The 26,322-nt window shown below is 39.0% G+C and overlaps 1 protein-coding gene and 1 long non-coding RNA gene across 11 annotated transcripts in view; one reads left to right on the forward strand and one right to left on the reverse strand.

The window, feature by feature from the left end:
- Window positions 1-26,322, reverse strand: part of MAGI2 (membrane associated guanylate kinase, WW and PDZ domain containing 2) — a 763,796-nt gene that overhangs the window by 165,483 nt on the left and 571,991 nt on the right. The window lies entirely within an intron of this gene.
- On the forward strand, window positions 6,279-26,240 carry LOC141924774 (uncharacterized). The gene is made up of 3 exons (XR_012623658.1): window positions 6,279-6,310; window positions 24,251-24,337; window positions 26,002-26,240. It is a non-coding gene; the product is annotated as an uncharacterized LOC141924774 (long non-coding RNA).

Below are 26,322 nucleotides of genomic sequence, written 5' to 3' on the forward strand. Positions count from 1 at the left end.
CCATGTAAGGTTACGCTCTAATTTAATTTTTCATTTGAGATGCATCCTGTAAGCTATGTTTAATTAAAATTCTGTGTTGACCAGTATAATTGAATTGCTAGAGCACAAACCCTAAGCTCCCTGCACCCCTTAAAGTATGTCAGATAAGGTTAGTGGAGTGTAGTTTACCACAGAGCTTCTGTTAGAAGAATCTTCTGCTACATTTGCTTTCAGGAGCACTGTGTTTATTCTTCATTACATCAAATAATGGCATCTATTCTATTTTTCACTATTGAAATAAAAGATTACAGGACAGAAATACTTTAGTCCTTCATAAAATAGGAAGCTAAGCATTTGCCAGATTAGTGGTGTGGGCATTACAGTTTCTCCTTTTCATTTCACTGTGCCCAGTGATGGTCATTAGGGGTGAGAGTGAACAGTAAACATTTATAAAAGAGAATTGTTATAAATCACTTGTGAGGGAGATGACTGTCGGCCACCATGATTTGAACTGGGAAAGGAGCTACAAATGATAGCAATCTCTGATACTCATTTGGTAGCACAAGCATGTTAGTTCATGTATAATTTCTGCAACCAGCAGTTTCATGGTTACTATGCTATATATGAAGTCTTAATTTTTGTGAGCTCAACACTTCAATCATCTATGTCTTTCAATTCTATTGACTCTAGGATAATTTCTCTGTATATAAGGAAAAACCAAAATTCTATCCTTTGTTTTCAGTCTCCAATATCTAACATTGCATTCCCACAGATCTCCTCCTGTCATCCAGTGAAGGGCCTGTTCAGGAACATTTGTAAAATCATCATTTAAAAATCAGTAACTGTGCAGCATTTGGCAATGCTGATACCATGAGTGGATGGAAAGGTGCTGGGTAATCTGTATAGTACGTATATATGCTCCAGTTTTCACATTTCATGCTTTATTCCTTAGTAGAGAAGTGGCATCTAACTAAGACTGCAGCAGTCATCCAAAAAAATAGATCAAAAAGGTACAGCTGGTACTAAGACACTTTGCTCAGTATGCATCTGCGTAAGCTTTTAAATGCAGAAGGAGCTGCATTTCTAAAAGTTAAATGCCCAATGGTAACAAAAGCTCTGGTATTTTCAAAGAAAGAAAGAAAGGAAAGAAAGAAAGAAGGAAAAAAAGAAAAGATTAATATAAATTCAAGCAGGTCACTTTAATAATCAATGGTAGTGCCTTCTCATCACAGCCTGCTTATGCTAATGGTCCAAATGCTCTTATTCTGCCTTCTGAAAGCTGTTGTGTTTCAGAATGATTTTTGATGGTGCCACTTAACCTTCTCTGGGGATGGAGAAAGGAGTATATTTTGGATCTCAGTGTGCCAAGATGATAAAGTATATGACCAAACCCAAAGATTAATTTTTCTGAAGTTTATGGAGTACCAGCTGTGTCAAGGTTTCAGAACAACGCCAGCATAGTGTCACTACCCTACTGACAGGCTGGAAAGAAAGACGAGAGCATATTTCTTGAATTTTCTCCAATCAAAATATTTGTATAGTACAAAAGAATATTGTATGTGAGAGAAAAAGAAAATACAATGCCTGCTGTGATTGAAAATGCTGTCAATAAGGATGTGGAAGCTGTGGAAGACAGTATGAATTTGGGTCACCTGCCTTGCTAACACCCAGACACAGGTCAGGAATCCTTTCTAACCTATATACGACACTTTTCAGAAAAATATTGTATCTTTCCACTCAACAGCCTGTGTTTGTTTTATCTCTAGCTCTCTCTCTTCACTTTTCTTTCTCCCTGTTTCAAATTCAGTTTTGCCTTTTCAAGTCAGTTACCTACTACAGAGTGTATCAAAAGAGCTGGGTTAAAAGTTACAAAATACCATGCAGCTCCACAGTCCAGTGCAGTTGCACACTCTTACAGTTTGTTTAAGAGATACAGTCTTTGCGAATATTTATCTGTAAGTCTAAACCACTGTTCCTCACTGCATAGCTTACACAAAAAACTTTGCCTGCAATACTCTAAGGCACAGCACAGTGATTACCAGGGAGTGGACACTGCTCACAGCATGCTGTGCTGCTGCTCCCTGAGGACCAGAGGGCTGGAGATGTCCAGTTGGAATGCTTGTGTTGCTACATGTCCACATTGCCCAGCTGATACATGAAACAGATATAGTAGTTGTGCTGCTGCTCCTGAAAACCTTCTGTTACAGGTTGCTATAAGGAAAGAGAGGATGACATTGCTCACTGAAAATCAGGATTTAACCTACTGCCTCAGTGAAAATAAGAACAATGGGAAGATGGACAATCCACCTCTACAGCAAAACCAAATTCTCTCTTCTTATCATGGAAGATCTGGAAAAGTTAGGGAATGTACCAACTCTAAGCCAAGCCTTGTAAGCTCAATTTCAATTAAACTCATGTTCTCCAACAGCCACTCTCATACTAGCAAATTTCACAAAGTCATGACTGCTTATGTTCTGTGTGTAATCAAAAACTATTCATGTGCTATTTATTTTGATGAATAAAATGACATTATGCATAATTTCTTCTTGCACAATGGAAACAAATGTCTAAGTAACATTCACATTTGATAAATGTATCTTCTTCCTTCTGTGCAGCTTATTGTGATATACTACATCCTTAATTGTGCAGAACACAGATTACTAAATATTACTATCAATTCAATAATATCTTATCCCAGCATTGTTACCAAGTGAAATATTGCCAACAGTAGGGATAATTTTAACACTAGGTGTACTTGATACCTCTGACATGCAGAACTGTGTCACATCTAATCACGATTTGCATTAATATGCTCAAAAAGTACCAACTGAACTACTGAATTTTAACTATCAAAAAAGAGTTCATAAAGGGCTCATTAGCTGTTATTTAAATAAATATTAAAAAATGCAATTAAAAAGAAATTAGGGGAAACAATACCTTATATGTTGAGAGTTTAGGTAGGCTATTGTAGGCAGTGCCTGAGACAGTTTCCTTAATAAAGCATTGATAAAGAACTAATTCTCAGCAGTTTAGTGGGCAATAGCTGAAGCTGGTCAGAGTACTCTCCATGGTCCTTTTCAAGAGAAAGCTTAGACTTTCTGTTAAAAAATTCCAAACAAACTACAAAATCCTGTTTTCCATGTATTTAGAAATATCAGATTTAAGGAAAGCAGAAACACTCACTGAAAAATATTTATTATTAAAACTTTAAGGTTTTTTTCATCAAATCATGTTATCCATTGTCTTGCTCTCTGTACTTACTTCTGTGTTATTTGTGCTGGGTACCTGGTTTGTACTATAGAATGTTTGGGGAGATCTTGTTGATCTCACAGTTCCCACTAAAGTGACTAGTGTTTTGCTGGGGAAATAGAGACAACTAGGAAACACTGAAAAATCTCATTTTTTAGCTAAAAGTTCTTGCCCAGGAGACTAGATATTAATGCATCCAGGCTTCCATGGAATAATTAAACAGCTATGTGCTTTAGCTTCCAAGAATAGTTTGGGATAATTTCTGGATTCTGTGTTAATTACACGTTACCTAATTTTTAATATAGAAAAGGGTACATCGAAACTGTCACTGAAACTCTTATGTTCACAGCTCCTAGCTTTAAACTAACTAATGTGGGCACTGCTAGGAGCAAAGTCACTTCAGGATGAAGCCTGGTGCAGAATGCAAACCTGCTGGAGAAGCTCAGCGTGTGCCCCAGCCGTTACTGACATGCAGGGAGTAGCTGTGACAGCACTGCCAGCTGGTTCAGGGTTCAGACACGAACATAAAAGGGACTGTCACTGGCACACTCATTTTACCAGCAGAAAAGGATCCCAAAGTACATCAACTGAGTGCAGCATTATCAATTTGTATTCCTGAAGTTCAGCAGATTTGCTGCATGCCACGTACAGCTTCATTGTAGAAGATTCTGCCTTTGAAACTGATTTTATTAACACAGCTTTTTTTATGCTATATTCTTTAGACTTTGAAGAAAACAGACTGAAAAGAAACATTCTTTTTGATCTTTTGGATGTTCAAATCTTTTAGTGCTTGTACCTCATTACTGACTGTATCATTCAGCCTTGTTACAAACCAGTGTTTTCTACCTAATAACTGCCTGATCTCATGAAGTTAGGCTTTTCTTCTTCTATTTGCTTTTCAGTCTCTTTATTTATTTATATTATTTCCTTTGCTGTTAAATGTTTAACAACATACCCTGTGAATTTATGGAGTTATTGAATTTACTGTTATTATATAACCTAAAACCTTTAGTTTGGCTAGTGACCTAGAAAGACCCATAAAAGTATGCAGCTACTAATAGTGCAGGCTAGACCTTATGGGGAGGCAGCTAGGTATTCTGTCACCAGTATTTCAAATTCAGATATAAGCTTCAACATAGTTTAGCTAGCGTTCACCTCTTAACTTCTGGTATAACAAAGAAAAAAAGCCTGTTATTCTGTAACAAACCCAAATGAAACATTTTATGCTGTTTTTCAGTGCCAAACTTTACTAAAGGGGAACAGAATTACCCACAGCCTTTCCAGGTGAGTGCCCCTGATCCTGACCATTTTGGTGGCCCTCTGCTGAACTTGCTCCCATGTATCAATCTAGTTTATCATGTATTGGGGGGGTCTCAAACCTGGATGTAGTATTACAGATGTGGTCTAATGAGTCAGTTCCCAACCTGTACTGTTGCAAGATTTTCTTCCTGTCCGGGTGCAAGACTTCGCATTTGTCCTTGTTGGATTTCGCAAGGTTTCTGCTGGACCATTCCTCCAGCCTGACCAGGTCCCTCAATGGCAGACCTGCCCCTGACCATGTTGATCGGTCCCCCCAGGGTCACCTGGAAAATTGACTTTGTTGCCTCCTTCAGACTGTAGATAAAGATGTCAAACAGGACAGACTCTGCTATAAACCCCTGCAGTACTCCTCTTGCATAGGCATTCAGGTAGAGTATGGCCCATTAACCACTATCCTCTGAGCCTCGCCACCCAAGTAGTTATTTATCTGTACAGTTCTCTATCCATCCAGATTTTTAATGCCCTAAATGCAATACACAAATATTGTGGGAGACAGTGCAAAAAATCTTGCAAAAGTCAAAGTAAATGACATCCACTGCTTTTGCTTTATCCACAAATCCAGTCATTTTAGCATAGCAATCAAGTTGGTCAGGCATGAGTTGCACTGGGTAAATCCACACTGGCTGTTCCCAGTCACCACCTTCTCCTTTGGGTGTCCAGAAATGTGTTCTCAGAGGACTCACTTCATGATTTCGTCAGGAAGATTGTCCAGGCCTGACACCTGCCAGTGTCCTGAACTTCTTTGCTACAGTATCCTGAGCTTCACTATAGCCAATTGATTACCACATCTCCCACTAGTTCTTGCTGTTAGTTCATAGCAGGTCCAGTGGTGTGTCACCCCTCATTGGCTCATCTGGTATCTGTATAAAGACATTATCCTTGAAAACTACCAGAAATCTTGTTGCCTGCTTGTCTTCTGCCTTGCTGCTCACCTAGCAGATGTCAGGGAGGTTAAAGTCCCCCATGAAAGCCAGAATCTGTGATCAGACTTCTTTGAGTTGTTTAAAGAAGGCTTCCTCACCCTGATCAGGGGTTCTGTAACAACAACCCACCATGGTCTCCCTTACTGGCCTCTCCTCTGATCCTGACCCACAGACTCTCCACCAGCCTGTTCCTCTGCACAGTGGACAACCCCTTTTCATCATCTCCCCTAACCATCTTTTGTGGTCAAACAGGTTATTTTACCTTGTTTCTGACTGATGTTTAAAATAACACTAAACTTTAATTAAAATTTCAATCAACATTAGAAAACATTTGTTTCATGACTTCATTTGCTCACTGGGCCTTGAAAGACTCAAGTCAATGTTTCAAAATAAAGCACACAGCATAATGCTTTCTGTTTTTTTGTTTTTCTGCCTTGTTATTACACCAAATTGCAATTACTTGATTTTATGTGACAGGCCAGTGAAGCAAATGGATAGATATATTATAAAAAGAGATGGGAAAATGTAGCATCTACAGTGATAATGAAAAAAAACCAGCCAAGAACTACTTTGTATGCTTACAATGAACTGATTATCTGTGGGTGGTCAACAAATAAAAAGCTATCCTGCCCAGACTGTAAAATTGTAGAGGTACAATACTTATTTGTGATGAGCTGCAACTGCCTCAGAAGCATCAGATACTGGCCTTGGATGGAAATCTCAGAGCAGATTAAATAAACTAGTGCTCTGATCAAGTACAAGACATTTTACATTTCTATATTTTATTTCCAACTAGCCAATGAAGTTGTATGAAATCAGATAGAAGAATCCTCCTCAAGGTACTTCCTATATGATCTGTTTCCATGACTACCATGCTTTTTAATAATATGTTTTCATGGTTCTGAACAGTAGCTGGCTATATGTAATGCAGATATGTTAGTTGTTTAAATTGTATTTGATGAAATAGATAAATCAATACAATTGATGAGGGAGATTACATTGCATTGTAGAAAACTCAGGTTAACATCACAGCTGCTGAGGCAGCAATTCTTGATTTGTACTAGTGAAATAAGATTACAATCTGGTTTTGTCTCCTCAGTGGCTTCATTGCCTTGTCAAGGGTGAGAACTGTAAAACTCCCATCTTTTATTACTTTTTGCTTTGTTGCACAATAGATAAAAAGCTGCTTTAGTTACATGTAACTGCTTTCTGAAACTCCTTGTCATAACTTATTCATCATTATGCATTAGTTATATTTATGAGGACACTCAAATTGAGTCACTCCATACTTTAAACATTATGTTAAAAAAATCCCTTGGCAACTGAATGACAAGGAAATATGTATGAATTCAGAAGCTTATTTTTCTTTATTTGAATTGTAATGCCATCTGCCAAAACTCTCTCTCAGTATGGTTCTGTGACAGCATCAGAGAGGAACTTTGCATGAGAAACAGGTGTGTGGTCCTTTGTTAATCTACCAGACACACTTTGTCTGCATTCATAAGGGCACTTTGCAAATGTAGTGTCCAATTAATACACCAATTTGTGACAAAGTCAAAACAATCAGGTTTCTAAGTCACTTTTCCTTCAAGAGTTTTAATTGTGTGGGATAATAATAAAACAATTAATATCTACCTGTAATTTATTCATGTTTTAATGTTCAGTAATGTTGGCATGTACCAACAAGTTATAGGAAGAAAGAAAAGAAGGAAGGCAAAGTAGTACTTCCATGTTCATAGTCACTTTTTCTTTTTTTATGCGCTGCAATGTCATGAAAAGTGACAACACACATATTTTTTTCATAAACATGAATACAGTAGTAACCCAAACATTAGAGAGGGGACTAAGAAGGTACTGTGTTCAAGGTGTAGGATGGAGATGGGGCAGAGAGATGGAAAAAAACAAAGAGAAGGCTGTGGTTCTTCATGTGTTTTGTTTATTATTAAGCATTTCCAAAACTCCTCAGGTTCTTCTCCCAAAGAAAAGAGCTCCTTACTTCTCCCAAGAAAACCCAAATTCCCTTCAAAGCCAAGCTGCAGTCTATTCCTGGTTCTCCCCAAACCTAGTAGTTTTTTACCAAAAGAATTTGTTCCTCCCCCTGCCTCCTTCTTGAGACTCCTTCCTTACAGCCCCACCAGTGATGTAGCCCCCCTGAACTGCGTTGGGCAGAAGCACTTCTGCTGCCACATGTAAGTCTGAATCTTTTCCATTCCCAGAAATTCTGAGGAGAATAAGATTATAAAGAAAACAAAAAGTCTGCTGTGGCTACCTCAGAGAAAGCATATATACAAGAGTTAATGAAAGAAGAGAGTGTCTGCTCACTTTTTTCATTCATGTGCATCAATAGCCTATTTGCACAAGTCAGGGGACTTTTGGGCTACTCATTCATATGAGTGCCTTTATCATAAGCACCAATCCAGAGAAATGAGGTATCTGATTTTCACGATACTGCTATACATAATCTTGGAATCAGCAACTGATCTACTTGAGTTATTCCAACAGAAAGTAACCTTTTCCTCAGTGTATGCCCTTGCACAAATATTAATTATTTAAATTGAATTACTTCTAATTGCATCTGCACTTAATAGTTGAAGGTAGGTCTCCAAATTGAAGCTGTATCAACTCAGTGGCATAATAAACAAATCTTCAATTTCAACTCCTCTTTTTCTGTTAGTCTTTTAATTTCTGCTCTTTACTGTTCTCCAGTCTCTTCAGCTCCTTAAATATCAATGTCACTACAAGTTTTTTTAAAAAAAGAGACCCTCCAAACTGCTTCCCTTACAACTTATCCCAAAAGATGTATGGCCTACCACAAAGTTAGTACAGGATAGATGCTACAGGGACCCTACAGGAACACCAAACAAAAAGACTAAACAGATCTCTCACTGTAGTATCTCATTTCAGTCCGACTTTACCTGAGTCTGTTTTATACCTTTCTAATTCCTCTGTACACCAGCTTAGAAGTGATCAGATATAGGCATACAAAGGCATGCCTTTTACAGACTGATCTAGCGATACTTGATTGATTTTTTTTTAGGATTTCTCCTTCTGACACGAGAACTATTCAGATTGAGTGCTTAGGCTGGGTCACCTCAACGTCAGCACACCCTATTCAGAAGGCTCAGTAAGAAGGGCAGCAGCATGACCTTACTGACTGGAGCCTCAATTACTTCAAAAAATACATGTATGAGGGCCTAAAAGGAAATATAAAAAAGCTATTGTTCAACCAAAGCTGTCCCTAAATTGGTAGAAAGGAGTCAGAGGATATCAGACAAATAAACTGCAGAAATTGCAAGCAGAAGAAATAAAGAAATTAGGCTGTGGCAACATGTTTTTTAATATTAATTTTGTTGTCATTGTCTGTAACTACACATAGTTGTAATATAACCACGTAAGAGTAAACAAGCACAGAACAGAACAACTGTTAGTGGCTGGTTATATTTCTTATCGTTCATTTGCAGTCTTCATAAAACTTAATAAACTCTACTGGCCATCTGCAGGCAGAACTCAGAGGATGAGAATTTTATTGGGAGTTCTTTACTGGACAGGTGTAGAGACTATAATTATTATCTTAAAGTCAAGCAGAGCTGGAAAGGACTTGATTTTATATCTCTCTCGATAGGCATTCCTGACATTGTATCTGTAATATTTGTTATGTACTGCTGTAAAATGTAATGTTGGGATTAACATCCATAACTTTCAGATGCAGCAGAATGGGCTAAATTAAGTTTGTTTGTAATTTATTATATATTCACTGTGTGCACTAATCAATAGCTAGTTATGTTTTTCCTTGGTGAACTTTAATTATTTTGTGGAAAATGTTACATGCCTACAGAATATGTGTGCTCAATTCCTAAGTTTGCCTTTTGTGCTGAGCTGCAGTCAGGATTTGTGGATTTAAACTGGTGTCTATTTTCTTCTTTGATATGTAATTAGGTGCTTGCATTTCACAGGCTTGGTTCACATCTGGTTCACTGGTCTGTTCTCACACAGAAAGATTATTTCTGTATCATGGGAAAAAGTAAGCCTCCAATCTTTTATAAAAAGTCTTACAAATGTGGAGAATTGAATGCTACATGCATTTTAGGTGCATATTTTTCTCTGCTCCACTGACAAAGTTAGTTGTGCTACTGCCATGTTTGTAAAACAGTTGGCTCTGAGCAGTTGCAACACCTGTGGCAGAGGCAGCCTCTGCCAGCCTTTCAGTACAGAGTGAAATGATAAAAATGTATTAGTTTTCCACTTTGCAGTTGCAGTCCTAATTACACAATGCAGCTGGTGCTGCGGGAAAATTGGTGCTGTTTAACAGTAAAGGAATTTAAGTGGAAGGAGTGAAGATGGTGTTGCTTTGCAACTGTCTTTTTTCTCTTTAATCTCTTTTTTTCCTTCTACCATTTTCAAATGAGTAGATGATGTGAAAGGGCAAAGGGACAAGGAAAGTAGAAAAGATGGGTGGAAACGAGTGAGAGGAAGCCTTGGTGCGACAGTGAGGGGATACATTGCTATGACTGGCACGTGGCTGGGCAAGACTTGGACTGGCTCTGAAATTACTCATTTTCCTTCATACCTTACTCCTCTTGTCCTTTATTTGTCAATCTCTTTCTATTTCCTCCATTTTTCTCTTTTTCTTAAATGTTATTTTTAGCTTTCTTCCCCCTTTTTTAGAAACTGAGTCAGTAACAAACAGGATACCTTTTGGTTTCCTAAAAGTGATGGAAGATAATGGTATCTCCTGCAAGTTAAAAGAGGAACAAATGCTCACGCACTTTGTACCACACAGCCTAAAGAAGGAAGAATGTTTGTGTTTATACCTTCTGAGTTTGCAGAAGCTGAGTCTGGATATCTGTACCCAGTCTGAAAGACAATGGGGATTGTGTAATAGTTTTAAGATCACGAGTTGGCTGCTCCTTTAAAACACAAAACCCCCGTGATATGAACACGTAACTCACTAGTGAGGGCTTAGCATGACAAGGATTTTATAAAATTAAAACTCATTTCAGTCTAAGGTTCTCCTGAGAATATCTGCATTTCCTCGTCTTCCTTTAATAAAGGTAATTAATGCCACTCAGTTGTTTTATGACCACAACTGTAAACAGGATAAGTATGGGCTGTATCAGGTCTGTTAATTTTACATTGTCCTAAAGAGTCTGAAGTTCACAAGACTTAATCATTATTTGCTCAGATTTCCAGTATCTTGCTCTCTTATGATAAGTATAACAATTATCTGCTTACCTCAAAAAATGGGGACCTCATGAACAACTGCAATCGTACAATGAAGGTCATTCTCATGCTCCTTCAGAACAGAGCTGGTAAAAGCAATTGGTGTCAGATAGAATCTCTGAGCTAAACTCTGCCCACTGTTTGATTCCAGGTCAGACTTCTGCCATTCAGATGTTACTAAGGTTCTGAAATAATTTAATAAAGCAAACCAAGACACCAGCTATTCTTTCAGCCATTCACCAGCAACCAATCACGAGCATCCTCATCCACACTTAGTTACAACAGCAAGCGGAAAAACATACTGAAATAGCCAATGAAAGTAATGAAGAATTCTGTATTAGTATCAAAGTCCCAGTAATCATCAATTCTCAATCCTGTCTGTTCACACTACAAAATCTGGAGTCTGGAGGCTGTTTTGACCTAAAAATGACAGGCAACAGCACCTTTTTTGCTGTAGCAAAAGTAAATCACTGCAACCAGACAACAATTAACATCATTCCACAGCTCCAACTATCCTTGAATGATGGGAGCTTATATTCAGACCTGCTCATGTTTCTGCTCTGTTCTCTTTATCTATTATTCTCATGAAAATTTTGTCATTTTCTTTTGGGATCTTTTGTTTAACCATTAATAGCAAGAGGATTATTTATTTCTGTTCCAACAGAAAACATTAAAAAAAGTCTTCAAAACACTGGAAATTTTGCTGAGGCTATGTTGATGACTGTGCTATTCTGTGTAATCACACTTGTCCCTCATGAGGACAAGCTCTCAATAAAGGGCTCAAATTGTGATGCAGAGCATATGACTTTGGTACATATATTGTTAGGTTTTCTGCAAGTCAAGGTTACACTAATAACCAAAGCCTTTCTTCCATGACACTATGCAAACCTGAGATAATCTGGGTAATTCTACAGGAATGAAAAAGAAGGAATATTTAGCAGGGCAGAAGGACCAAGGAAATACAGACAGGCATCATATGGAAGTTGCCACAGTAGAAACACTTCTGTGCATGGACACAGGAACTTTCATCTCCCACTTGCAACAGCTTCCTGGCCCTGACTGGTCTTTACATCCTCACGCTGCCCAGCACTGGTGGGATTCAGCTCTGCTCAGGCAACAGGGTAGCTTCTGTCCCATGGCATTTTGCTTCTCTCTCAAAGAACCTGCACCAGTTTTGCTAATTCAGGGCAAGCAGCAGAGTTTAACCCATGGTAACTGTCCATTAACCACTGTCTTATCTTAGAAAACAAGAACTCTTGATGGAGGGGGTTTTCTGTCTTATTTTTGCTAATCTAATGGTCAAAAGGAGTTAAATTCTTAAGTGAAACTTTTGCTATTGTCTCATAAGCAGGCTTGCCCACTTATCTTTTTAATTTTTGATAAATTGATAAACATTTCTGTTATTAAGGACAATTAAAGACTGTGACAATAAAAGGAAAAATATAATAAAAAATAAAATCAAGGACATCAGCACTCAATCTTGTGATAATAAAATATTGGATTAAAGAAAGTGAAAATTCATTCAATTACTCCAATATGAATGGTCTTGAGATGACAAATATGAATACGAAATTCAATTTTTAATCTATCTAAAAGTGTATGCCTGCAGTCCTTGACTTAGACTCATGGCTAATGCAAATCTTATTAAGTAGAAGAAAATGTTTGGAAGAAAGAAAAGAGAGCAGAATAAAATGTATAACCTTCTCCCTTCTTCCCCATAATAATACCTTGATCTATTAAGGATAGCCCACAAAGGCCATTAATATTTTTCACAGATCAGTTTTTACCTCTGTATCACTTTTTAAAATTATTTTTTAATCTTAATGGATATTTATGATAACCTATGAGTTATCTAGAGGCCAGAAAATGGGAATCTCTGATGAAGATTCTAATTCTAGCATTCCATGTTCCCTTTCAAAGAGATAGAAGCTAATCAAATGAACAACAGAAATGAAACAAATGAAATGTGCATAAACCGACTTTGAAAACAACAAAGTGTAATTTTCAGTTAGGATAGTCTATTTTCTGTTGTCCATTCCAAACCATACAGTAGACTGACAACATCTAGATTATTTTTCACATTTGTCTAAGAAAATACCTTGTAACTCCATTTGTATGCCATTGATGTAAGATGAAAATGATCAAAATAACAAAACCAGACAGTGTTGCCATATGTTCCAGTACAGAAGCAAATTATAGTACATTAACACCCCATCACTATCATATAAAAAGTCTGCAAAGATAAATGTTCCCTAAAAAATATCTACTAAAGAATTAAAAGATGGATAAGGTAATAGTTTTAAATTAAAAATACAAAATATTATTTTTTCTCTTTTTTTCTTTCAAGGTTCCTGTTCTTTTTTCACTCTTTCTCCCCATTACTACTATTGTTACAAATTTTTTCATTAATTCGCTTTACTATCATTAGAGATCTTGATGTCATCTTTGACCAGTAGCTCCAAGTTTATTTTTCTTACAATTAAATCTTCCAGGAGCTTAGTTTTGATAAGCTCAAGAATATGTAAGCTTCTTATATCTGATATATCAAAAAATCCCATCCCACACCTTGGTGGTCCTCAGAGCCTCAAATTGTAGTGTTATATATGTTGGTCTGTCAAAATTCCTTTTTGTCAATATGAAACACGTGACTTGTCTAATATAGTGTTTTAATAAAAGTTTAGATTTTCTCATTTCAACACCATTTCTTTTTCCCATCAGAATTTATTTCCACTTAAAAGAAATCTGGGATTAAGGTAGGCTGTGCTTTGCTTTTCTATAATTCTCACTATGTGTGGGTATTATTCTGGAATATCTTTTACTATGTTAACCTTCAGCTGAATACTGAACACGTATACACAAGGATAGAATTTTAAAAAGGGGGTAGATATATGAAAAGGATGAAAAGTTCCTGTACTCAAGGTTCTGCTTCCAAAGTATATAGATCTACTAGATTCTTCAGTTTCCCTTTTATCTTCAGAAGAAGAAGGAATAATTTCCTACATGTTAATAATTACATGACAAACTCCAATGGAATTGCAGTCTTCAGCAGAAATTAAGAAGGAGGGCTTTGAGCAACTTGATCTACTTAATGTCCCTGCTCATGGCAGGAGGTTTGGACTTGATGATCTTTAAAGGTCCCTTCCAACCCAAACCATTCTATGACTGTGATTCTAACGATAACTGGTAACTGTCCTAGTTTGAGTGAGTGGTGGGGGTTTTTGGCAGCAGAAGAGTGGGCTACAGTGGTGGTCTCCTGTGAAAAGCTTCTTGAAGATCCTCTGGCTCCAAGTCAGACCTGCCTTTGCACCAAGGCTGAGCCAATTAATTGCATCTCTGCAATAATGTATTTAAGAAGCAGAACCTGGGAGGAGTTGTGGGAATTGTGAGGAGAACATCTGTGTGAACATTGAGGTCAGTGGAAGAAAGGAGGAGAAGAGTGGGAGGTGCACTGGAGCAGAGACTCCCCTGTATCCCATGGTGAGATGGCAGAGCTGCCCCTCCTGTCACCCATGGGGTCTACGGTGAAGTAGATACCCATTTGTGGCCTGTAGGGGGCCCCACACTGGCCCAGGTGACTGCCCGAAGGAGGCCAGGACCCTATAGGAAGAAGGCCCTGCTGTTGTAGTTCAGCGCTGGAAGGACTGAAACATGGGGGGGTGACCCACATGCCCGTGGGAGCGAATCATGTTGGAGTTGGTTTGTGGAGGACTGTCTCCTGTGAGAGTGGGACCATGCTGGAACAGGGGACAAATTCCAGAAGTTCCCCTGCCCTGACGTGGCAGAAGAGGCAGGACTGACCACACCCCCCATTCGCTGTTCCCTGAGTCGCTGGAGGGGGGCAGGTGGAGATACTGAGAGCAAAGCTGAGCCCGGGAGGAAAGGAGAGATGGGGGAACGTGTTTTCAAGATGTGGCAATGCTTTCTACAGTCCTACTCTGTCTGTTAAGTGTTGTTGTTGTTAGTGTCTGTATTAAATTTATGATCTTTCTTTTCTTCCCCTAATGAGTCTGTCCTTTGCCTGTGCCTTAAAGGATGAGATCATCCCTTCTTGTCCTTATCTCAAGTTCCTGGGTCTTTTGCTTCCCTCCTTCTCAGCGCTGGGGGAAGAGGAGGGAGTAAGGGGCTGCATGGTGCTCAGTTGCCCTGTGAGCTCAAACCAGGACAGTAATATGAATGGTTACCGAATGTAGGAATGTGGACAAATTGTCTCCAGGAATTCCAGTTTCTCTACAGGCAAGTTACATTTCTTCTTTTATTGCTCCCCCCAGATCCTCTTTTCTCTCTGCCGTTTCCAACCAGTCACTGTTAAGAGATACTTTGTCCAGATCCCGAGTTCCATTCTCATACATCTTCTCACAAATGTGCTCTTTTTGAATAAAAATTCTTTACAAGCAACCTCTAATAATTTGGGTTGACTCACCCTGAATTAGTATTGGAAATGAACCAGAAACCTTAAGAAGTGTTGTGATTTCCACAATATTTGTCAAAAAGAGGCTTTTCTCAGGACCGCTGGTTCTTGATGATGGTGTAGGTGGGCTTCTCAGTCCAGCAAGGTGTGATTGTCACTACTTTTTTGAAGCAAACATAAGACAAATAATATATTAGTCATTTATATGGCATTCTTCCACCAAAGTAATGATGTCAGAGCACCCCAAAGGTCTGTGAACTAATCTAGTGTGCAGTGTGCAAAACTTGACTGGACTGACAAAAACCCACTTTCCACTCAGGGAAAGAGGAAACTTTACAGGCTCCTTAGGAAGGACAGGCTGGGAAGACAAGGAGTTAAAGTTGCTCTTTACATGAAAGAACAGCTCGAATGCACAGACCTGTGCCTTGGAATGGATGAGGAACCAACTGAGAGCTTAGGGGTGAGGATTAAAGACAAGAGAGGTAAGGATGACATTTTAGCTGGTGCCTGACTGACCAGAAAGAACAAGTAGGTGAGATCCTCTACAGCAAGATAGGAGCAGCCTCACATTTGCAGGCCCTGGTCCTCATGGGGTACTTCAACCACCCCAATATCTTCTGGAGTGACAACACATCAGAGGCTCCCATAGCGCATCAACAACTTTCTCATGCAAGTGATAGTGGAGCCAAAGAGGACAGACCGTCTGCTGGACATCATACTCACCAACAAGAAGGGACTTTGGGATGTGAAAGTCAAAGGCAGCCTTGGCTGCAGTGACCATGAGATGGTCACTGGTCACCTTTCAACCTCAACCATTCCGTGATTCTGTTTGGGCAGAAGATACTGGCAGCATCTACAAGGTCTTAAGTAGTCTAGATTGTGATTTGCCAATGGTATGAAAAAAATATGCTTAAAGAGCTTCATGGAAACAGACACAAGAAAGACAATGCAAGTGTATAAAAGAAGTAAAATGCACAAAAAAAAAAAAAAAAAGAAGAGTGAAATAAATTTAGCCTCCATATTTATTCCTCCTTTTGTCCATTTCACCTTCAGCCTTTGATTCTGGTTTCAAGATGTGTTTCAACACACAGCCTACTCAGGAGGCACACACACCCCTTCTGAAAACACTTATGTGTTGTTGACTGCCTGCTTTTACTGTCTAGATATTTCTAATATAAATACTGTTCATTGAAATTTGTTGCTCATTAAAGATAAAATTTTTTGTTTCACAAAAATACCCCCTTAATCCTTAATTGTACATGCCATCTCATTCAAATCTAAGCTATAGGACTCTTAATCACACTCACATACCCAGTAGGTTCTCTCTAATCATGCAGGTACCATTTTATTGACCTATTTCAGTTCCAGCTCATTAAACAAAGCTGTTCTGATGTTTAAGAAAAGAGCAGAATGTAAAAAACCAAATTAAGTGTAAAAATATAAAATTAAAACAAGCAAAATGGTCAACTTAAATTCTCTCATCTAAAGTCTCTTCTCAGGTTCACCCAAGTCCTCTGTATTTTCTCACTATGAACTGAGGTGTATGTGCAGAAATTCCATTAAACAAAAGGGACTAAATATTACCCCCAGTCTGCAGTGTGTAAGCCTCAAGAACTGCAGACACATTTACACTATCAGTGTGAATGAGATAATTTAGGTCCCAGAAACAGTCTAGCCATAGACTTGGCAGCACAAAGCTGCACGAAAACTAAATTTATCCTGCTACTTCTGATGCAGAATAAGACCTTTAAGAGCTAGTCAGGCATCCCCTCAACATGTTTTGAGAGATGATTTTATTCTGTTCACTGCATTGGAGTTGTCAAGAGATTTCTTAGATCGTAAGTTCTTCTGGGCAGAGATCAGCTGATACTAGTTTGTTTGGTAACCACAAAAAAAGGCTGTCTTTTATGCTCTGTGACAGTAGAAATTAATAATCATAAAGCTATAGTAGCAACAGGTCAAATAGCAGCAAAACACTGTTTGCTAAAACCCCACAGTAATCGAAAATTATTTATTCTGGAAAACTTTTAAGCAAACACAATAAAGAAACACATGAAGGATGTCGTAAAAGTTTTTATCTGAGATATATAATGAAAAGAGCTTTAGCTACTATAAACAGCAAGCCAGAAAACAAATCCATATTCTTATCAGCAGGTTGGGATGGAAGCAGATGGAGAAAATGATAAAAAATGGGATGGATGGCATTTTAGCTTCTGAGCCATACTGTTGAACATTTTCCCTTTTCTGAGATTTCCAGGACATGCAGATATGTTTCTATTCAATTAAGGCTGAATTTGCCTCCAGTTACAACTCAGCATTTATTGAATTGCAAGGATCCTTATATTCAAGAGTTTATGTGCTGACTTCAGGTAAATCATAGTTCTCTACAGCATCATCCTCAGTACTGAGGTATTTTATGTTTGTTCTTTAAATTGCTTGCTGAAAGCAATACTTGTTTTTGAAATGTGTAGTTGAATAGCTAATTCTTCCAGCAGCTTTGCAGAATATTTTCCATATGAAGTGCTAAATCTGGTTACTGTACTCAGTTTTCCTTTTCCACGTGGCTACTGATATGTGTTTACAAATTACTCAAAAATATCTACGAAATACAATAACATTATCTTGAGAAGTATCCACATATCATAGAATAATGGATTCATAGAATGGTTTGGGTCGGAAGGGACCTTAAAGATCATCTAGCTCCAGCCACCCTGACACGGGCAGGGGGACACCTTTCACTAGACCAGGTTGCTCAAAGCCCCGTCCAACCTGGCCTTGAACACTTCCAGGGAGGGGGCATCCACAACTTCTCTGGGCAAACTGTTCCACCACTCTCACAGGAAAGAATTTCTTAGATCTAATCTAAATCTACCCTCTTTCAGTATAAAACCATTACCCCTCGTCCTGTCACTACACTCCCTGATAAAGAGTCCCTCCCCATATTTCTTGTAGGTCCCCTTTAAGTACTGGAAGGCCACTATAAGGTCTCCCTGGAGCCTTCTCTTCTCCAGGCTGAACAACCCCAACTCTCTCAGCCTGTCCTCATAAGGGAGGAGCTTCAGGCCCCTGACCATCTTTGTGGCTCATCTCTGGACTGCTTGAGCAGGTCCATGTCTTTCTTATACTGGCGGCCCCAGAGCCAGACACAGCACTGCAGGTGGGGTCTCATGAGAGCAGAGTAGAGGGGGACAATCACCTCCCTCGACCTGCTGGACACACTGCTCTTGATGCAGCCCAGGATACCGTTGGCTTTCTGGGCTGCAAGTGCACATTGCTGGATTATAGTCAGTCTTCCATCCACTACCACTCCCAAGTCCTTATCCACAGGGCTGCTCTCAATCTACTCATTGCCCAGCCTGTATTTGTCCATGGGATTGCCCTGGTCCATGTGGAGGCCCTTGCACTTGGCCTTGTTGAACTTCATGAGGTTTGCACAGGCCCACCTCTCCAGCCTGTCCAGGTCCCTCTGGATGGCATCCCTTCCCTCCAGCATGTCGACTGCACCACACAGCTTGGTGTCATCGGCAAACTTGCTGAGGGTGCACTCAATCCCACTGTCCATGTCACCAACAAAGATATTAAACAGCCCTCGTCCCAGTACCAACCCCTGAGGAATGCCACTTGTTACTGCTCTCCACTTGAACATTGAGCCACTGTCCACAGCTCTGAGTGAAACCATCCAGCCAATTCCTTATCCACCGAGTGGTCCATCCATCAAATCCATGCCTCTCCAATTCAGAGACAAGGATGTCATGTGGGACAGTGTCAAATGTTTTGCACAAGTCCAGGTAGATGACATCAGTTGCTCTTCTGTTATCTACCAAAACTGTAACCCTGTTGTAGAAGGCCACCAAATCTGACAGGCTCAACTTGCCCTTAGTGAAGCCATGCTGGTTGTCACCAATCACTTTTTTATTTTCCATATGCCCTAGTTTCCATAATTTCCAGAAGGATCCACTCCATGATCTTGCTGGGCACAGAGGTGAGACTGATGGCCTATAGTTCCCTGGGTGTTCCTTTTTTCCCTTTTTAAAAATGGGGGTTATGTTTCCCCTTTTCCAGTCAGTAGGAACTTCTCAAATATGATGGATACTGGCTTAGCCACTTCATCTGCCAGTTCCCTCAGGACCTGTGGATGCATCTCATCAGGTCCCATGGACTTGTACGTCTTCAAGTTCCTTAGATGGTCTTGAACCTGATCTCCTACAGTGGGTGGTTCTTCATTCTCCCAATCCCCACCATTGCTTTCTGTGTCTAGGGTAGTGCAGCTGGAGCACTTGCCAGTGAAGCCTGAGGCAAAAAAGACATTGAGTACCTCAGCCTCCTCCGTATCCCAGGTAACCAGGTCTCCCTCCTCTCTGGAGAGGGCTCACATTTTTCCTAGTCTTCCTTTTATCACCAATGTACCTATAGAAGCTTTTCTTGTTGCCCTTGATGTCCTTGGCCAGATTTAATTCTATCAGGGCTTTGGCCTTCCTAACCTGATCCCTGGCTGCTCGGACAATTTCTCTGTATTCCTCCCAGGCTACCTGTCCTTGCTTCCACCCTCTGTAGGGTTCCTTTTTGTGTTTGAGCTTGTCCAGGACCTACTCGTTCATCCACGCAGGCCTCCTGGTGTTTTTACCTGACTTCATCTTTGTTGGAAAGCATCACTCCTGAGCTTGAAGGAGGTGATCCTTGGGTGTTAACCATCTTTCTTGGGATCCTCTTCCCCCCAGGGCTTTATCTCATGCTACTCTACCAAGCAGATCCCTGAAGATGCCAAAGTCTGCTCTCCTGAAGTCCAGGGTAGCGAGCTTGCTGTGAACCCTCCTCACTGACCTAAGGACCTTGAACTCCACCATTTCATGATCACTGCAGCCAAGGCTTCCCTTGAGCTTTACACTCCCCACCAGTTTCTCCTTCTTGGTGAGAACAAGGTCCAGCATAGCACTTCTCCTCGTTGGAGAGCTCTTAGTCGGTTCCTCATCCATCCCCAGGCAGAGCTCCATGCACTCCAGCTGGTTATTGACATAGAGCGTGATATCCCCTCCTTGTCTCCCTTGCCTGTCCTTCCTAAAGAGTCTATATACTTCCATTCTAACACTCTAGTCATAGGAGTCACCCCACCACGTCTCTGTGATGCCAGTAAGATCGTAGCCCTGCAGGTGTGTGCATGTCTCTAACTCCTCTTGTCTATTCCCCATGCTATGTGCGTTTGCATAGAGGAATTTAAGTTGGGCTCCCAATGAAGCTGACTTAATAGCTGGAATTCCTTTGTGCTGCTCTTCAGGTGCTCTCCTGCTCACTTGTGATCCCTCTCCAGGCTCTGGTCATCTATTGCAGGCACTGGCATCAACCTGGTAGGAGTGGGATGGATTGATGTTCCCCTCCCCTGGCAACTTTAGTTTAAAGCCCTCTTCACCAGCATGGCAAGCCTATGACTGAAGATGTTCTTCCCCTTTTCTGACAGGTGGACCCCACCAGCCCCCAGTACAACTGGTTTCTCAAAGCAAGTCCCACGGTCTCCGTAGTTGAACCCCTGGCTGTGGCACCTGTCCTGTAACCAATTGTTGATTTGCCAGATTCAACTGGCCCTTTCAAACCCCTTTCCTTTGACCAGGAGGACTGATGAGAAAACTACCTGCACTCCAGAGTCCCTTACCACCGCTCCCAGGTTTCTGTAATTCTTCTTGAGACAACTCAGACTGCTCGTGGCTGTATCATTGGTGCCCACGTGAAACAACAGGAGTGTTGATAATAGTCAGTGGACTGGTAGCCTAAACTGCGCTTTTGATTCATGATATTAAAACCAACAGATTAACTGATTAAATCTGCAAAAAATAACCACATCTGGTTTTGAATATGGAGCTGTTATTACTGATGGCATCATTAAAGTTGCTTCGAGATTGGTAGCTATAGCTTGTACTGAATCCCTTGGATCTGGGCCAACACACTGAAGTCAGTGGAAAGATTTGCTTGCACTGCAATTCATCAGAAATGAACTCATGACGAGCTGGCAAAATTGTATGTATTGGCTATTTGGTTTTCTAAAAGCATAGATGTTTTACATACAGAAGTAATGATTATCTTAAGAACTGCTGGAATGCAAAACTAGAGATACTTTCAAAGCCAAAAATGGCAGTAATTTCCTTTGCTCCTATTAAAATTACCTTCAAATATTCCTTTTCATATGTTTTGCTCATATAGGGGGTAGCCATGCTCAACCAAAAAAATGGAAAATTTTCCCACTTTATTTAATGGGAGAAGCAGCAGCTTTATAATGCCTTTTCTTCAGCATACACCAATGTTTTTAAATCTCAAATAAAGTAAGCAAATATTATTCTGCTTATTTTTGCAGATGGGGATATTGAAGTGCAAAAAGATGGAATTTCTCATAGTCACACATTAAATCACTGGCAATGCATGGGACAGATTCCAGGACTCCTGACTCTCTGTGAACTACCAGACTACATTATCTCTCAGCATGATTTAAAGAGCCACCCTCAATCTCAGAAGACAGCTTTGTAAAATATAATTTTATAAAAGATTCTCAGCAGGGTTTCAGATGCAGTAGTTGTAATTCCAATTTTTTCCATTCATTCTATTTCTCAGGTTTTTGATTTAGCAATATGCTTTGGTATTAACTCTTGAGAAACTTGAGTTTCAGCCAAACATGGATTATGGATCAGATAATGCTAATTACCATTAATAATGTGGACAATATACTGTAAATTGAGAAATTACCAGGGAATTAATTTTGTCACTGAAAGTTGGAATATAAGAACACAAAATCCATAACCATGGACCAAAATATAAAAAGATAGGATTTAATCTTAACAATACTTGTTCTGATTGGAGCTGGATGAAAAGTAAAGTTGCCTAAAGACAACTGGTCACTTCATAACTATTCAGAAATTAAGAATAAGATTCAAGATAGATTTGGCTGCTGCTATTTTTTCTGAATGAGATTCATAAGGGATAATATTTATTTAATTTAAATGCAGAGTGCAAGCACTCCCCATCAAGATGTGGCCTTCATGTTCAGAGGAGATCTGAAGCAAATTTCCCACTTTTCAGAAGTATACCCTTACCAGTGTGTTCAGTCAAAAAGCGAAGATTTTAATTTGCTTTTGTTCTTTCACTTCTTATGAATATTTATTTAACAGGGTAGAACCTGGAGTTTACATATTTTCCTATAAAGGGAGCATCCTTCTCACTAGGGTAAAAAAATTATACATATACATACTCTGTATTTTTACTGGCTGTGTACAAAATGGCAGGGATTAATCAGAGAAGGGATTAAAAAAGCATTGATGTACAAGAGCCTGGTGTAGCTGGATAAACCTCTGCCCACACCAAGACTTTGATGATTATGATGGACACGATTAACAAAATGTCTGTTTTATGCTTAGTGTCTTACAATACAACATTCAAAATCTACTGAAACAGGTGGATATGTAAATATGTGTCATGTCTATGTTCACATCAGCTTTTTCTTTGCTTTTCCCAGTGTAGGAGTTAGCAGTCAGGAACATCTATACGAATGATAAGGTTGAGTTAGAATATATGGAGAAAGGTAATTATGACCATTTAGTGATTTGCTGCACTGTTCCTGAAAGCTGTTCTTTCCAATCACAGAGTAGAAATTTTATGTGTAAAATTTTGGAAAATGGGTAAACATTTATGCTATGTCAAAATTTCAAAATTGACCTCTGAAATACAATGTTGGAAATGTTCTCACAGACAATGTGTGTTTCTACATGCTGAACCATAATATTTTAAAAGTTTTTTTTTCATATTTAATTTCATGAAATTTCATAAACTGCTTATTTGTGCAGACAGCAAAATGTAACTTCTAAATTGGGTGTTCAATTATTTTCTCTAGTATCATTAGAAATCTGCTGACTGTACGGTAATATTTTTTCAATCTTGGTAGCTGTATACTGTTTAAAATTATTACTGTGGGATCTGTTTGTCCAAATGAAAATTAAAAGCAAATGATGAAACCAGAAGTAACTACAACGATACTCTTTAAATAGACCTTCCAAAGAGAAAGACATATATTGTGCTAATTCTCTTATTAAAATAGCTGAAAATTTTCAGTGTTTATGAACAGACACTTCAAAAAGACAAATTCTGATCTGTATTTTTCATTCTCCTAATCTGAAACAGAAAATGGTAGATAAAATCATTACTGTGGAAATGTTTCAACCAAGCTTTACGCTTGCTCACAGTTCCTTGACTTTCTCTCTTCATCCTTTCCCCAGGCTATTATGGCAATTATGTTACATTCTAAAATCCCTGTAAAATATAATATGATTCAGTTTTTATCATTTAAAGTGAAATACTGACTTGCATATAAATCTTTTATTGATACTATTACATATTTACTGCAGCTATACTAGAGTGCTTTGTGGAAATAAAAACATTGCATGTGTTCTGGATATACAAATTGTGAATCTGAACAAGCGTATCCAGCATGTTTAATAAACTCTTGCTCATTAATATCTGAAAACACTGAATGATGCAACAGACAGCAATGCCTCTGTGGCAAATTTTTTAGTTCATCCAGAATCCTTAACTATTAAAATGTTTTATTCGTGATGCACAGGCATCAGCACACAGTGTCACAGAATGCTGAAAACTAGCATTCCCTGGTGGATGCTTTGAAAGTATAGTATAAATATGGTATCTCACTTCTTTTCAGATTCAGACTGACATAATGAAGCAACAGTCAAAAACCACTGGAGATTTTGGAGAATGGCGGGTGACCAATGAAGCTATGACAACAGCATTATAATAAATTTATCTCTTGAAGGGCTTCTGAAACTGTACAGACACTTGAATTGTTAGTGTAGCATGTAGAATACAGAGAAAATTACAAACATTTTCAAACCAAAGTTATGGTGCATTAAGCTGGGCTCAGTGTCCCAGTGATCTAGTTACACAGCTCCAGGAGCAGAGCTGACTGAAGAGCAGCCAGACAGGAGTCTGAGCAGAGCAGGCACCCAAACATATATGCATCCGATTTTGTGGATCTAAAGTCATGCAATGCTTTGCAGGTCTCATTCTTGAACATTTAGACATATGAGGCCTTATTTCATAATTCAATGGATCTTTTCACAATATTGTCTTTTTAGCACTGACATTTTTCTCCCTTTTCTTGCAGAAATACCAAGTTAACAAAGAACTGCTCTAAGACAGATGGAAAAACAAACTCAGATGAAAAAAGGAAATCTTAGTAGACAGTGACTGGGTATGTACTTATTGTAGGATATATTAAAGTTACAACATAGCATTAGCATCTTTAAAATCTTAAATAACCTCAGCTAGAAACAGCACTTCAGTTTTTGCGTCATTTTTTTATGCAAAGCCATGCTGGAAAACAACCTTATTTACAGAGTTTTAACTCAGTGGTTTTAAACTTCTTTGATAAAAGAACATAGAATAAGCCAACAAAAGAAATAAAATCCTGCCATGATATCTAATGCTAACATCTCCATAATACAATTTCTTAGAAGACAGAAATCTACCTGGTTTGTCTCTTTAAACTAAATTCAGAAGGATTTCCTCAAATATACTTAAGGTCTGAAGCATGACTCATTTCAGTTTAGGATCTAGAGAGAAAGAAGAAATAATTGGTCTTGCAAAAAAATTATCAGCATAGGAAAAAGAAACTGCAATGCAGCAAATCGTCAGTAATAAAATGGGAGTTCCAGCCAATGATATTCTGGAGTGGAAGTAGGATAAGTATTACATGAATGAAAGCAGGGATGGTTCCTCCTGCTTACTGCTGGGTCAGGTAGATTTCAGCAGATCTAACCAATTCCTGTGGCATCACTCAATGCAACGGAAAAGAGAAACTGTCCAGGAAACTTGTTATATAAAGAGATATGTTCATCCTCCCAGGGCCACCCTCAAACAGATGGCAACGGTGTTTTAAAGCAACTAGCCCATGATTCTGTGACAACTGTGATGATTAAAATGTGGGCCCAGACCTAGGCAGTGTTGTAGGCAAACAGGAGAACACTCCTAGGTAGTGTATCAGCCTGGAAAACAAGTTGTACATGGAGCTGCTTTGTAGTGGTTTGGGAGCAGTAATCTTATCTTGTAGGCAGCACTGGTCACAATTACTGTCTGTCATCAGGCTTCCAGAAAACTCCCATAATAACCTACTTGCTTGGAACTTCTGATAGAAAATTGAAGTCAAAATGGTCCAGCTATTTCCTAGAATAAGGTCAGACAAAAACATTTGGGACAATGATAAAAAAATCAATATATCTTGACTTTGAAATGCTCTAAGAAATAATCTATTCAGGAACAGAACTTAAACCTACAAAGAGAATGTCTTTATGTCAAGTAGGCCTTTGTAGCCTCAAAAAAAATCTTTTCAAAAACTGCGCTTTGCACATGGCTGTTGTCCTGGCCAGGTAAAATTTCTGCAGATTCTCTCCCTGTTGAGCATGCACAAATCTGACATCTGCTGAGACAGCAATATGCATCTTCTTATCACAACACAGCATAACTGTGCCACACACACACTATCCCTTGGGCATGGGATAACAGAGGAAAAGTGACAAAATCAGACTTTATAAGTACTTGTTGTGTTCAAGATAAGGGAATCCAAGATACTTGAATTTCACCATTCCTTGGCTGCTGGGAGAACATGTGTGCTATAGACTATCTAGACCCTTACTAACAGAAGACCCTACAGAGTAGCTTACAATCTACAGCCACAACTGATCCATTGTGCTATTTGCTCATATGAAAAGATGCTGTTATTGAAGCTATTGTTTGCAGTGCTGCAGATAAACCTTGTGGATAGAAATAATTCAGTTTCTTTTTTTCTTTTTTTTTTTTTACTTTTCAATAAAACATACAGAAAGTTATATTAAAATATTATTAAAATCTGTATTCCAGAGCCTTGAACCTTGGAACACCCAAACAATGAACACTACCAAACTGCAGCATAAGAATGCAGTTCTTCAGGGCTACATTCAACTACAGCAAGATAAATCAAGTATCAAACTGCACCACTTTGGCTTTACTTCCTGCAATTCCTTGCATTAAGCACTTTGCAAAAGAAACAGAAACATCCCACAGTCACAAGTCTGATCTTCTACAGAGCTTTGACTCATGCCAGAGTATACAAAGGCCTGTCCTCTGTAGTCAGTGAAATAAGTCTAAGTGAAAAATACTCATACCTTTGTAACAAAAAGACAGTATCACAGTTTATATGAA

Source organism: Strix aluco, chromosome 5 (genome assembly GCF_031877795.1).
Source record: "Strix aluco isolate bStrAlu1 chromosome 5, bStrAlu1.hap1, whole genome shotgun sequence".
NCBI lineage: Eukaryota > Metazoa > Chordata > Aves > Strigiformes > Strigidae > Strix > Strix aluco.